The sequence below is a fragment of the Musca vetustissima genome, unplaced genomic scaffold (assembly GCF_032173495.1).
Source record: "Musca vetustissima isolate MV318-11 ecotype Yass unplaced genomic scaffold, APGP_CSIRO_Mvet_v1 utg505, whole genome shotgun sequence".
Taxonomy (NCBI): Eukaryota; Metazoa; Arthropoda; class Insecta; order Diptera; family Muscidae; genus Musca; species Musca vetustissima.
Genome location: NW_026879206.1, coordinates 1 through 12481, shown reverse-complemented (window position 1 = coordinate 12481; position 12481 = coordinate 1). Strand labels below are relative to the sequence as shown.

General features: G+C 37.0%; 8 non-coding genes across 8 annotated transcripts; 2 read left to right on the top strand and 6 right to left on the bottom strand.

Annotated features, from left to right (window-relative positions):
* The first annotated feature begins 4515 nt into the window (after positions 1-4515).
* Positions 4516-4587, top strand: Trnap-agg (transfer RNA proline (anticodon AGG)). Its single transcript has one exon. It is a non-coding gene; the product is annotated as a tRNA-Pro (tRNA).
* A 456-nt stretch (positions 4588-5043) lies between these two features.
* Positions 5044-5115, top strand: Trnap-agg (transfer RNA proline (anticodon AGG)). Its single transcript has one exon. It is a non-coding gene; the product is annotated as a tRNA-Pro (tRNA).
* Positions 5116-6212: 1097 nt separating this feature from the next.
* Trnap-agg (transfer RNA proline (anticodon AGG)) lies at positions 6213-6284 on the bottom strand. Its single transcript has one exon. It is a non-coding gene; the product is annotated as a tRNA-Pro (tRNA).
* A 322-nt stretch (positions 6285-6606) lies between these two features.
* Trnap-agg (transfer RNA proline (anticodon AGG)) lies at positions 6607-6678 on the bottom strand. Its single transcript has one exon. It is a non-coding gene; the product is annotated as a tRNA-Pro (tRNA).
* A 200-nt stretch (positions 6679-6878) lies between these two features.
* On the bottom strand, positions 6879-6950 carry Trnap-agg (transfer RNA proline (anticodon AGG)). Its single transcript has one exon. It is a non-coding gene; the product is annotated as a tRNA-Pro (tRNA).
* Positions 6951-7180: 230 nt separating this feature from the next.
* On the bottom strand, positions 7181-7252 carry Trnap-agg (transfer RNA proline (anticodon AGG)). Its single transcript has one exon. It is a non-coding gene; the product is annotated as a tRNA-Pro (tRNA).
* Positions 7253-7559: 307 nt separating this feature from the next.
* On the bottom strand, positions 7560-7631 carry Trnap-agg (transfer RNA proline (anticodon AGG)). The gene has a single exon. It is a non-coding gene; the product is annotated as a tRNA-Pro (tRNA).
* Positions 7632-9441: 1810 nt separating this feature from the next.
* Trnap-agg (transfer RNA proline (anticodon AGG)) lies at positions 9442-9513 on the bottom strand. The gene has a single exon. It is a non-coding gene; the product is annotated as a tRNA-Pro (tRNA).
* Between the last annotated feature and the right edge of the window lie 2968 nt (positions 9514-12481).

The following is a 12481-nucleotide window of genomic DNA, read 5'->3' as shown; positions in this document are numbered from 1 at the left end:
GTGTAACATTTACATCAAATCCGTCGAAAATATATATGGGAGCTATATCTAAATCTAAACCGATTTCCAGTAAACTTAACATACATCATTCTAGACATAATTTAGTACGCTATGCCAAATTTCGTGCAAATCAAAAGAAATGTGGGGCCTTTGCTTCACCATTTACATTAAATCGGACGAAAATATATATGAGAGCTATATCTGAATCGATTTTCACGAAACTTAACACACCTCATTCTAGACTTAATTCAGTACACTATGCAAAATTTCGCGCAAATCGAAATATACATAGGTACTTTGGTGTACTATTTACATAAAATCGGACGAAAATATATATGGGAACTATATCTACATCTGAACCGATTTTCGCGAAACATGGCACATATCATTATACCCTACACAACTATGTTGTCAGGGTATTATAGCTTTGTGCAGCTCCAAGAGTTTGTAACACCGCGAAATATTGGTCCTAGTCCCACCTTTAAGTATACCGATCGTCACATCTTGACTAGCTGAGTCGATCTAGACATGTGTGTCCGTCCGTCCGTCTGTCCATTATAATTTGTAAACACGATACAGGCCAAAGTTATGGACCAATCTTCACGAAATTTTGCATGTAGGATGGGTTCTGGTCAATGAAGATCCCTATCGGTTAATATTTAGGGGATGAAATGGACCAAAAACTAAATTTTTGTCTGATTTTCTGGTCGCTTTAGAGGCCGCAATTATGGCTCAAACACCGCGATTTTGCATGGAGAAGGGGATCGGGCCAAAGAATAAGCATGCCTGTTTTGATAAAGATCGGTCAATATTTAGCGGGTCAAATGGACCCTGACTTTTGTGTGAAAAATTACAAAATTTGTATTCTATGGCGTTTATATTTACTCCTGAAGGACATGGACCCGAGAAGTTGATAGTATATCCAAGAGGAGTGGTTGACCTTTATGAAGATTATATGGTCGTATGTACTCAGATGAAGGAGTTACACTTAAATATTTGCAGGTGCTTACGTACGGAGATATTATTTAGTAACTCATTACCACACTGGAGGGCGGAAATATAGAGCTGATCGCTTTGAAATGTTCCACGAGGTTCCAGTAGTGGTAAATGACAACGACTATAATTTTCGGTAATGATCAGATAATAATTTTGGGATGAAGTTTTCTAGGTCCAAAATCTGGGTTCATAAGTAGGCTCATATATACGAAATGTACTAAAACGTATTAAATTTGGTACAGTTTGAATTTGTATTTGGCGAACAGGTAGATCTAGAACTCTAAAATATGATATGAGGGTAGAATAGATATACCAAAGGCTTTTTTGGACATTTGAACTAAAAACAAAATGTACTAAATTTGGTACAATTTCGTAGCATATGAATTGTTAGAGCTAAAAACTTGAATTTTGGAATGCGAGTTAGGGTTGAGAAGTAGGACAGATATAAGGAGATGGGTTTGAAAGCGTGTAATCACGTGTACGAAAAATACTATGTGGTACTATATTTGGTACAACTTTAATTTCGAGGTACGAATGTAGCTGGAATCGTGAAATTTAAAAGTAACATTAGGATTGGGATGTACGTAGTTTTGACAATTTTTTACTTGTCTGTACGAAAAGTACTAAATCGTACTATAGTTGGTACAATTTTGATTTGTTTGAACCGATAGAACTGGTATCCGGAAATTTGTGAGTTAGGATTATTGTTGGGGTATGGGATTGGTGTATGTGGACAATTTTGGAAATTCGTAATGTGTACCATATAGTACCAAATTTGAATTTGAATAAACCAATAGAGCTGGAATTTTGACATTTGGGGGGATAGAATTGAGCTATATAGGAAATTAAAGAAATTCCTACTAATGTGAACTTAATGGTATGATTTAATGGGTCGATTATGGATAGCAACTAAAATCCAGTTGCGATTTCAACTGGCAACGCCACTGAAATGAAACTTAACATTATGAATAACAACTTTTCTCAGTTGCTGTCGATAATACTGTTTTGACACTTCTAAGCTCAGTGGAACTAGTTTTTGATGATGAAAATGATGTGCAAGGCGATTCATCTATTGGAAGGCATTTAGAGATAAATCCCGACGGTCAACAGCAATTCTTCCTCTATTAAAAGTGTGTGCAGCTCTGAGATTTTTTTTCGGAGCCAATGACTTCAACCTTGGCATGGCTCAATCCACAATAGCGGTGGTTTTGACCGAAGTTGTCCATCTAAAAGAGGAAAATTTGTGTAAAATTTGGATTGTTTTCAAATTAACAGAGGAGAAAAAGGGGAAGAATAAAATTTTTTATTCAAAAACAAAGTTTCCAGGAATTGTCGGATGTGTAGATGGAATACATATCATGGTCCCAAAAGAAGATGTTCGCCATTTTGTAGTAATTTTAACCATTGGTGACAGATACAGACAGCGTGTTGAGGATCTGGAAGGAGCATTTCGAAAAGCTCCTAGTATCAAATAGTATCAGTGAAGTGGATACCCCAGAACCAATAAGAGATGATGGTATACAGTGTATACCACCTAGCCAAGATGAGGTCATAAAATCAATTAATCGGCTCAAGAACAACAAAGCAGCAGGAGCCGATGGGTTACCAGCCGAACTATTCAATACTGGTGGCCAGATGCTGGTCAGGAGCATGCACCAGCTGATTAACACAATTTGGCTAGATGAATGCATGCCCAATGATTGGAACCTCAGCATCCTGTGTCCCGTGCACAAAAAAGGAGACAAGACGATATGTGCCAACTATAGAGGAATAAGTCTCCTTCCCATCGCATATAAAGTGCTATCCAGTGTGCTGTATGAACGATTGAAGCCAATGGTCAATGACATCATCGGACCATACCAATGCAGCTTCAGACCTGGCAAATCCACCATTGACCAGATTTTCACTCTGGAAAAGACCCACGAAAAACACATCGACACATACCACCTATTTGTCGACTATAAAGCCGCATTCGACAGCCCTATCCGTTCAGAGGTGTTTAAAGCCATGTCTGCGTTCGGCATTCCTGCAAAATTAATACGGCTATGCAGGATAACTTTAAGTGGCACAAGGTCAGCCGTTAAAGTAGGAAAGGACCTATCGGAGCCCTTCAATACCGAACGAGGATTCAGACAAGGTGACAGTTTGTCGTGTGATCTTTTTAACATCCTACTGGAAAAGGTCATACGAGACGCAAAGGTGAACAGAAATGGCACTCTGTACACCAAACAACACCAGTTACTCGCCTACGCCGATGACATCGATATAATGGGTCGAACATTGCGAGCAGTAACAGCCACCTTTGAACAAATTGAAAAGGAGTCTGCCAAAGTGGGTCTGGCAGTAAACGGCGAGAAGACCAAGCTGATGGTATCAACGCGCAAGACGTCCAGTAGACTCGGACCAACTGTGGAACTTAAGAACTGCAGCTTCGGATAGTTAAAGACTTTATATACCTTGGTACCGCCATAAATAAAACGAATGACATCAGTTTTGAAATTCGGAGAAGGATTGTGATGGCCAACAGATGCTACTATGGTCTAAGTAAGCAGTTTAGAAACAAGGCCACCTCTCGCCAGACCAAACTCACACTTTACAAGACGCTGATACTACCCGTGCTATTATATGGATCAGAAGCATGGGTACTTGCGCAAGCAGATGAGGCAGCTCTTGGGGTGTTTGAGAGAAAAATTCTCCGAAAGATCTACGGGTCGATCTGCGTCGACGGTGAATACCAGCGTCGAATGAACCACGAGCTTTACAATTTATACGCGGACATCGACATAGTCAGTCGTATTGAGCTGCAGCGAATACGGTGGCTAGGCCATGTTGTGCGGATGAATGAAGATGCCCCAGCTCAAAAGGCATATAAAAACGAGCCTACTGATGGTTCCCGTAGAAGGGGATGGAAAGACCAAGTAGAAAACAACATCTTGGAACGTGGTCTTCCAAATTGGTGGACTTGCGCACAAGACCGACGCGCCTGGAAATCTTTTTTAAGCTCGGCTTATGGAACAACCGTTCTGTAACAAGCCAGCTAAGTAAGTAAGTTTTGGAAATTTGTACTAAATGGTACTGAATGTGAATTTATGTGAACCGATTGAGCTAGAATCTTAAAATTTGACGTTAGGAGACGTTAGTCCCTGAAAAAATATTCTTATAAAAATCTAAAATAGTTGTTTTTAAATCCCATAAAGGATCATATATTGGATTTTCTAAGGTTATAAATATTTTTTAAATAAATATTTTCAACTAAATAACAAATTCAAAGAAAAAACAAATTTAACTGAAACCATCTTCTATGGTTTTTAAATTTGTCTATTTTTAAACTGTTTGGTTATCTTAAATAAATGTTTCAATTAAAATACACAGTTTTTGGAGTATGTTGTGTTTTTTTATCACTTAAAAAATGTGTTTCAGTTTAATGTCAACACACATTTTTTCTCAATTCAATACTTTTTTTAAATACATTAAAAAAACAGTTTTAACACTTTGAAATCAAATTGCGACATGATCACTGGCTCGTTGGTCTAGGGGTATGATTTCCGCTTAGGGTGCGGGAGGTCCCGGGTTCAAATCCCGGACGAGCCCAAGTTGAAATTATTTTAAAGAAAAAAAAAAACAGATACTAAATTTAGATGAAGTTTTCCGCCTCCAAATGCAAAGGTCGTTTTTGTAGGCCAATTGTGAATGTGGAATGATCATCAAAAATTTAATTGAAATTCATCACCATAATTACAACGAAAACCAACTCAAACTTATGTTGAATGTGAAACCAAAAATAAATACATCCAAGCCAGCCTACCTACCAAGCCATGCTCAATAACGAAACCGGTTAAATTATGTGTTACCAATTCAATGCAGTTAATGTATTAAACATGCTGCACATAACTTGGTCTATTGTTTGGTGCATAAATCCAATAAATTGTGACCTTCGCCAGCACCAATAACTTCATTGATATGCAAAAGAGTGTCTCATAGATATTTTTTGTTCTTTAATACAAAATTGTTTTTTTTTATAAAAATAGCTTCCGTTCGTTACCAACTGGCTCGTTGGTCTAGGGGTATGATTTCCGCTTAGGGTGCGGGAGGTCCCGGGTTCAAATCCCGGACGAGCCCAAGTAGAATTTGATATTTTTGTGAAAATATTTTAATTTTTCCAATAAGAAGTGGTAACGGGGTAGTATTACAAAAACAATATATGCATGTCGGACCATTTATTGCAAACGAAATACAGGTGTCAATTTGGTTCAAATCCGCTTAGATTTAAATATAGCTCCCATATATATCCGATTTCATGTAAATCGGGCATCAATTTCTCATATTTTATCTGATTGCTATGAAATTTTGCACAATGGTCCGAATTGAGTCTAGAATGTGTATTAAATTTCATTAAAATCGGATCAGAATTTGATATAGCTCCCATGTATATGTTCATCCGATTTCATGTAAATCGGGCACAAAATTCGCAACGTGTATTGCATTTCATTAAAATCGGTTCAGATTTTGATATAGCTCCCATGTATATGTTCACCCGATTTCGTGTAAATCGGGCACAATATACCCATACTTTATCTGATAGCTGTAATATTTTGCAAAGCGCACCGAATTAATGGTAGAATGATTTGTATAAAGTTTTATTAAAATCGGTTCAGATTTTGATATAGTACCCATGTATATGTTCTTCCGATTTCATGGAAATTGTGTGCCAAATACCCATCGTTTGTCTGATTGCGATGAAATTTTGCACAGTGGACCAAGTTGAGACTAGAATGGCATGTATTAAATTTCATGTAAATCGTTTCAGATTTTTATACAGATTTGTCTGATAGCGATGAAATTTTGCCCAGCGAACCGAATTGAGTCTAAAATGACGTGTATTGAATTTCATTAAAATAGGTTCTGATTTTTATATAGCTCCCATATATATTTGTATCCGATTTCATGTAAATCGGCCATAAAATGATCATCGTTTATCTGATTGCGATGAAATTTTGCACAGCATACCGAATTAATGGCAGAATGATTTGTATAAAGCTTTATTAAAATCGGTTCATATTTCGATATAGATCCCAAATATATTTTCGGCCGATATTAGGAAAATACTGCACAAAATACCCAAAGTTTCTCTGACTGTGATAGAATAGTAGAAATGATATAGCGCTCACATATATATTTTCTGGCGTATTTATGTTGGGTAAAAAATTACTCAGCTTGGGCTCGTCCGGGATTTGAACCCGGGACCTCCCGCACCCTAAGCGGAAATCATACCCCTAGACCAACGAGCCAGATGAGGACTAAATGTAATAGGAGGTATTTGTCGTTTTTTTTGTCAGCCGATTTAAAATTTTTATTCAAATCCATAAAAATCGTCCCTTCAGCATTGATGATAAAGACTATCTAGTAAATATCTGGCAAAATATATCTCTAAAAAATTTTCTTAAAACTACATAATATGGGGTTCTTTCCAACACAGATTTCCTCCAAAACCCATATTCCAAAAATCTCAATTCAATGGTTAACTATGACACTCACATCCACAACAACTATATTTTGGCCAATGTTAAAGCTGGGCCTCGCTTAACTAGGCTAGAAAATATTGGCCGACTTGGGCTCGTCCGGGATTTGAACCCGGGACCTCCCGCACCCTAAGCGGAAATCATACCCCTAGACCAACGAGCCAAGTGAGGGTTAAAATGATCAGTTTTTTCATAATATCAACATTGTAGTCAAATGCCAGGTCTTGAGATTTTTCAAGTCAAATCAAAACCAATATCGAGGGGCATTGGAGGACTCAAAAAAAAATATAACATTATAAACTTGGCTTTGACTCGTGATTTGACTAAATTGTTCCACAAAAAACACAAAAAATTACTCAGCTTGGGCTCGTCCGGGATTTGAACCCGGGACCTCCCGCACCCTAAGCGGAAATCATACCCCTAGACCAACGAGCCGATTGAGGGTTAAAATCCACCTTAAGAATTTCAAGTGGGGTCTTAGAGGTCATTTTTAATAAATTGTCACTTACAACTCGCTACTATAGACTTCTTCCATATACACTATAGCCCACCAGAGCTATGTAAAATTTCTACTATAGATTTCTTCCATATACACTATAGCCCACCAGAGCTAGGTAAAAAATGTGATCATCTCACAAAAACAGCAAAAAAGTTAATTACTACTTGGGCTCGTCCGGGATTTGAACCCGGGACCTCCCGCACCCTAAGCGGAAATCATACCCCTAGACCAACGAGCCAGTTGTGGGCGTGGTCACAATTATCGCAATTGCATTTCTTAAAAAAGATGGTGTTATCCTATAATAAATTATTAGCGATTCCATTCATGTTCGAAGTCATTAAGCTTGACTTCCAAAGAAGTCAATGAAAAGTTCATTTTTTTTAACATCAAGGAAACACATCAGAGCGCATACATATAATTGATTGTATAAGTAGTCTCCATAATTCGAGATCCTTTTTTCGGTGCAATTGTGGTTCGAGTTATATCACTTTGACTGCTCTTTAAGGGCATAATAAATACAATAAAAAAATAACCTGTTACATCTTGGGCTCGTCCGGGATTTGAACCCGGGACCTCCCGCACCCTAAGCGGAAATCATACCCCTAGACCAACGAGCCACTTGGGGGTTAAAGCGGGCAAGCATTTATATTAAAACAGTTGTCACATGGCCAAGGGATGGAAAATATATCGTAACATCTTCGTTGGGCCTCGAGATTTCAACTTGGGTTCGGCCACAACATATAGAGGACATTTTGAAATTCTTGAAACCCCTTTACCAGAAATCGCATGAAATTATATATGACAGCGAAACGGTTTTAAACAAATTTGCCTTAGGCCTTCTTGTCACTCAACACGGTAGTTCGAACTTAATTTCCGACAAACATAGCTTCTTAAGTATCCTACATGCAAAATTTCGATATGGGAGCTATATAAAAATTTGTAATAAATTTAAGCCAAACTTGACATAAGTCATTCTGGACTCAGTTGGGTAGCCGGAGCTATATTCCGAATAAACTTAGTCTCTATGATAAATTATTCGCATGAAATTGAAACACAAAAAAACGTATCTAAACCTAGATTTATCCTTATCAATTTCAACATGGTTCGATGTTACATCAAACTCATAAGTCTCCGCAAATTTAATCTCAATTACATTAACGATGTACCTAGTGTAGCCCTGTTCAACCATGGGAACTGGTGCCCTTGTTTATATGTATAAAACATGTATAAACCAGTGAGCGGAGCAGTATAGTCGGACGGAACCGACCATATGATACCCTACACAACATCCACGGAAATGTAACATTGTGTGGTTCTTTCTTGAACAATATATCGCGATATTGACCGACTAGAGGTCAGCCAATATTACTAATATTCAGTACAGACTTTCTAATTAGTTGTCCAGATTTCCATTACCGTGGGTTGTATTGTGATGTTCGGCTTTCAGTTGTGGCCTATAAATCGACTCGAAAAAAACATAAAAAATTAAGTTTTCGGTACACTGGATCCCAATATTATTATCTGATCATCACTGAAAATTATAGGCGTTATCCTTAACCATACCTGGATCCTCATGGAAAATTTCAAAGCGATCCGCCCTATATTTCAGCCTCTAGTGTGGTAATGTGTTACTAAATAATATCTGAGTACGTAAGCACCTGTAAATATTTAAGTGTAACTCCTACATCCGAGTACATACTACAATATAATTGGTATCAATTTAAAAGCCATCCACTCCTCTTGGATATACTATCAACTTCTCGGGTCAATGTCCTTCAGGTGTAAATATAAACGCCATAGAATACAAATTTTGTCATTTTTCACACAAAAGTCAGATCTTTAACAAAACAGGCATGCATATTCTTTGGCCCATATTGCGGCCTCCAAAGCGACCAGAAAATCACACAAAAATTTAGTTTTTGGTCCATTTCATCCCCTAAATATTAACCGATCTTTACCAAAAACAATAGGGGTCTTCATTGACCACAACCCATCCTACATGCAAAATTTCGGTCCATAACTTTGGCCTGTCGTGTTTACTAATTATAATGCATAGACGGACGGACACACATGTCTAGATCGACTCAGCTAGTCGAGATATGACGATCGGTATACTTAAAGGTGGGTCTAGGACCAATATTTCGCGGTGTTACAAACTCTTGGGGCTGCACAAATCTATAATACCCTGACAACACAGTTTTGTAGGTTATGGAACGTTCGTTCTCTGCGTTCTCTTTTAGTAAGTTATTTCATACGGCGGTTTCTCATTTGTTCTCTGAGAATTTTTTCGATGCACAGCACACCTCTAACCTAGTGATTCTATATATATAACTATTATATATCTTCGTCGCCTCCTCCCTTGGTCAGTTGTTTTCCACGGTTTAAATTTCGAACAAATCTCAGTTAGGAAGTAAAAAACCTGTCTTTGGGCTCGTCCGGGATTTGAACCCGGGACCTCCCGCACCCTAAGCGGAAATCATACCCCTAGACCTACGAGCCAGATAAGGGTTAAGTGTAATAGGAGGAATTTGTTGTTGTTTTTGTCAGCCGCTTTAAAATTTTTATTCAAATCCACAAAATCGCTCCATGAACAAACATTATCTGACAACAAATATCGCTAGAATACTTTTCTTAAAACAATAGGTAGCTTCGATCGATCACAAAAATACAAAATATTATTTAAATATTTATATTTAATATTCGATTTTCTATTCAAAAATCTTAAGGCTATAATACTATTATTTTTAATATAAAATTAGCAAGAGACAACATTAGTACATAGTAATATAAGCCATAATATTTCTGGCTTGTCTTCGACTAAGTCGGGATGTATTTGTAAAGAGTCCTGCGTCAATAAACTTTTATGAAATGGATGAAAACATGGATTTATAAATGGAAGTAAATCATGAAGATCCTTTTTTATACCCTCCACTATAGTATGGAGGGTATATTAGTTTTGTTTTTCCGTTTGTAACGCATCGAAATAATCATTTCCGACCCTATAAAGTTCTTCTTCCCTATATTCTTGATCAGTGTAAAATTCTATGACGATTTTAGCATGTCCGTCTGTTGTAATAACTCTAGCGTCTAAACGAATTCAGATAGATCGCCAAAATTTTGTCTGCAGGCAGGTCAAGTTCGAAGATGGGATATATCGGTCCACGTTTAGGCATAGCTCCCATATAAGGGTACCTCCGAATTTTCGGTATTTTGAGGTTCTTGATCGTGTTTTTCAACCGAATTCGCTGAAATTGGTAATTTGAGTTATTATTGGGTAGCAAATCTCCCCACCAAAAAATATAAATATAGGTTCATTTTTTCGGATAGCCCCCATATAAGGGTACCCCCCCCCCCCCCCAATTTTCGGTATTTTGGGGATCTTGAGCGCGTTTTTCAAACGAATTCGCTGAAATTGGGTACATTGGGTTCTTATTTAGTGCCAAATATCTACGCAAATAATTATACACATCGGTCTACTTTTTCTGATATCCCCCATATAAGGGTACCCCCGAAATTTTCGGTATTTTGAAGTTCTTGAGTGCGTTTTTCAACCGAATTCGCTGAAATTTGGTACTTTGAGTTATTATTCGATAGCAAATTCAACCCACCCCCTCAAAATTACAAATATAGGTCCATTTTTTCGGATAGCCCCCATATAAGGGTACCACCCATTTTTCGGTATTTGGGGGATCTTGAGCGCGTTTTTCAACCGAATTCGCTGAAATTTGGTACATTGGGTTCTTATTTGTGCACATATCTAAACTAAAATTTATAAACATCGGTCCACTTTTTTCATAGCCCCCATACAAGGGTACCCCCCAATTTTCGGTATTTTGGGGTTCTTGAGCGCGTTTTTCAACCGAATTTGCTGTAATTTGGTATTTTGTAGTCGTGTATGATAACAAATCTCCCTACCAAAAGTTATTAATATTCATCCCATTTTAGGGGTAGTCCCCATATAACCCCCTTTTTTATATAAAAATAGTTAGCTAATTTGTTCCGTGTGGTGGGGTTATCCCCATATACCTGTATTCCACCATACCCTGCAGTATGGAATTCTAAAACGATATAGTCGATTTAGCCATATGTTGTAATCAATTTTCTATTGGAGGATATCGACATAAAAACTAGAACGTTAGGTTTGAGAATGAACTATATCGACCCGCATGTAGGCCTAGGTCCTATATAAAACATCCTACATATTTAATATTTAGCGTGATGCACGGTATTGGGATTCAAAACTATATTATTAGCTTGGAACTTGAGCTATAGAGTAACTTCCGGTAATGTGGACCATCATTTTCTTTTTTTAATATTGTGGGCGTACCAACGGTGAAAACTGAAAACAAATTGTTTTCACAACATAGTAGATTTGTTGGTCAAAAATTATATATATTTGTCTATAAAAATGTTATTGCATTATATTTCAAAAAACTCTAAGCTGCAAATTAAAATAACTTGGCGTGTAATGTGGACCAGTATGTGTGGATAATGAGTATCAGTAAGGTAAAGGTAGGTTGTGGTTTGGTTGTGATAAATTTCAATTTAATACACTCTTGGGTAACAATGAATGCAAAAATATGTGGGTTCATGTTTTGGAATAGCCCCCATTTAAGGGTACCACCCCTTTTGCGGTATTTTAAAGGTCCTTGTTTCATTATCCAACCGAAGCACCTTTAATTTCGAATATCGAGTTTTCAGAGGATAGAATACCTCGTCGCATACTAAATTCACCCACGTTTCGAACTCGTCCTCATGAAAAGGTCCCACTTTTTTATAGTGGTCCACATTACCCGACATTATTTTTTTTATATTTTTATTAAAATATTTATTGGCTTCAAAAATGAATAAAAATTAAAAACCGCCGATTGTAATTACAGCTAAACGTATATTTTTGTTAAAGAAAACTAGAAAAACCACATAACTTCTTCATATTCGAAAAAAACAAAGTGTTCGACTATTTTGCAACAATCAGAGCTACATTTTCTACTACTACATTTTCAACATTGCAATTACTAATTAAAAACCAATTTTGATGTTTGTTTTCACTAATAAGGAAAATATTTATCAAGGCGGCGTTGACATATTTCATGCATTTTCTTAGATATGGGGGGTGGTCCACATTTCATGCATGGTCCACATTACCCGAAGTTACTCTGTCGGCCCTTATTAGGAATAACCTCTTATTTAATAAAAACACCAAGTATTCGCTAATTCCTACACAATGTTGTTAGTATTGGTCCCGCTTTAGTATGCCTATTATAAATTTAGCCTCTAAATTGGAGTATTTTCAGGATTTTATACACATGTATCACCCTATTATGTCAACATTTTGGGGTTTTGAGATTTTAGAGAAAACCCCCCATTGAAATTACTGAAATTTCTATTTTGGTTAAAACAATCGGTAGAATTGTAGTTATATGTATGTTCCCTATATGTCCATTTAAAAAATGTTCAGTATTTCTAT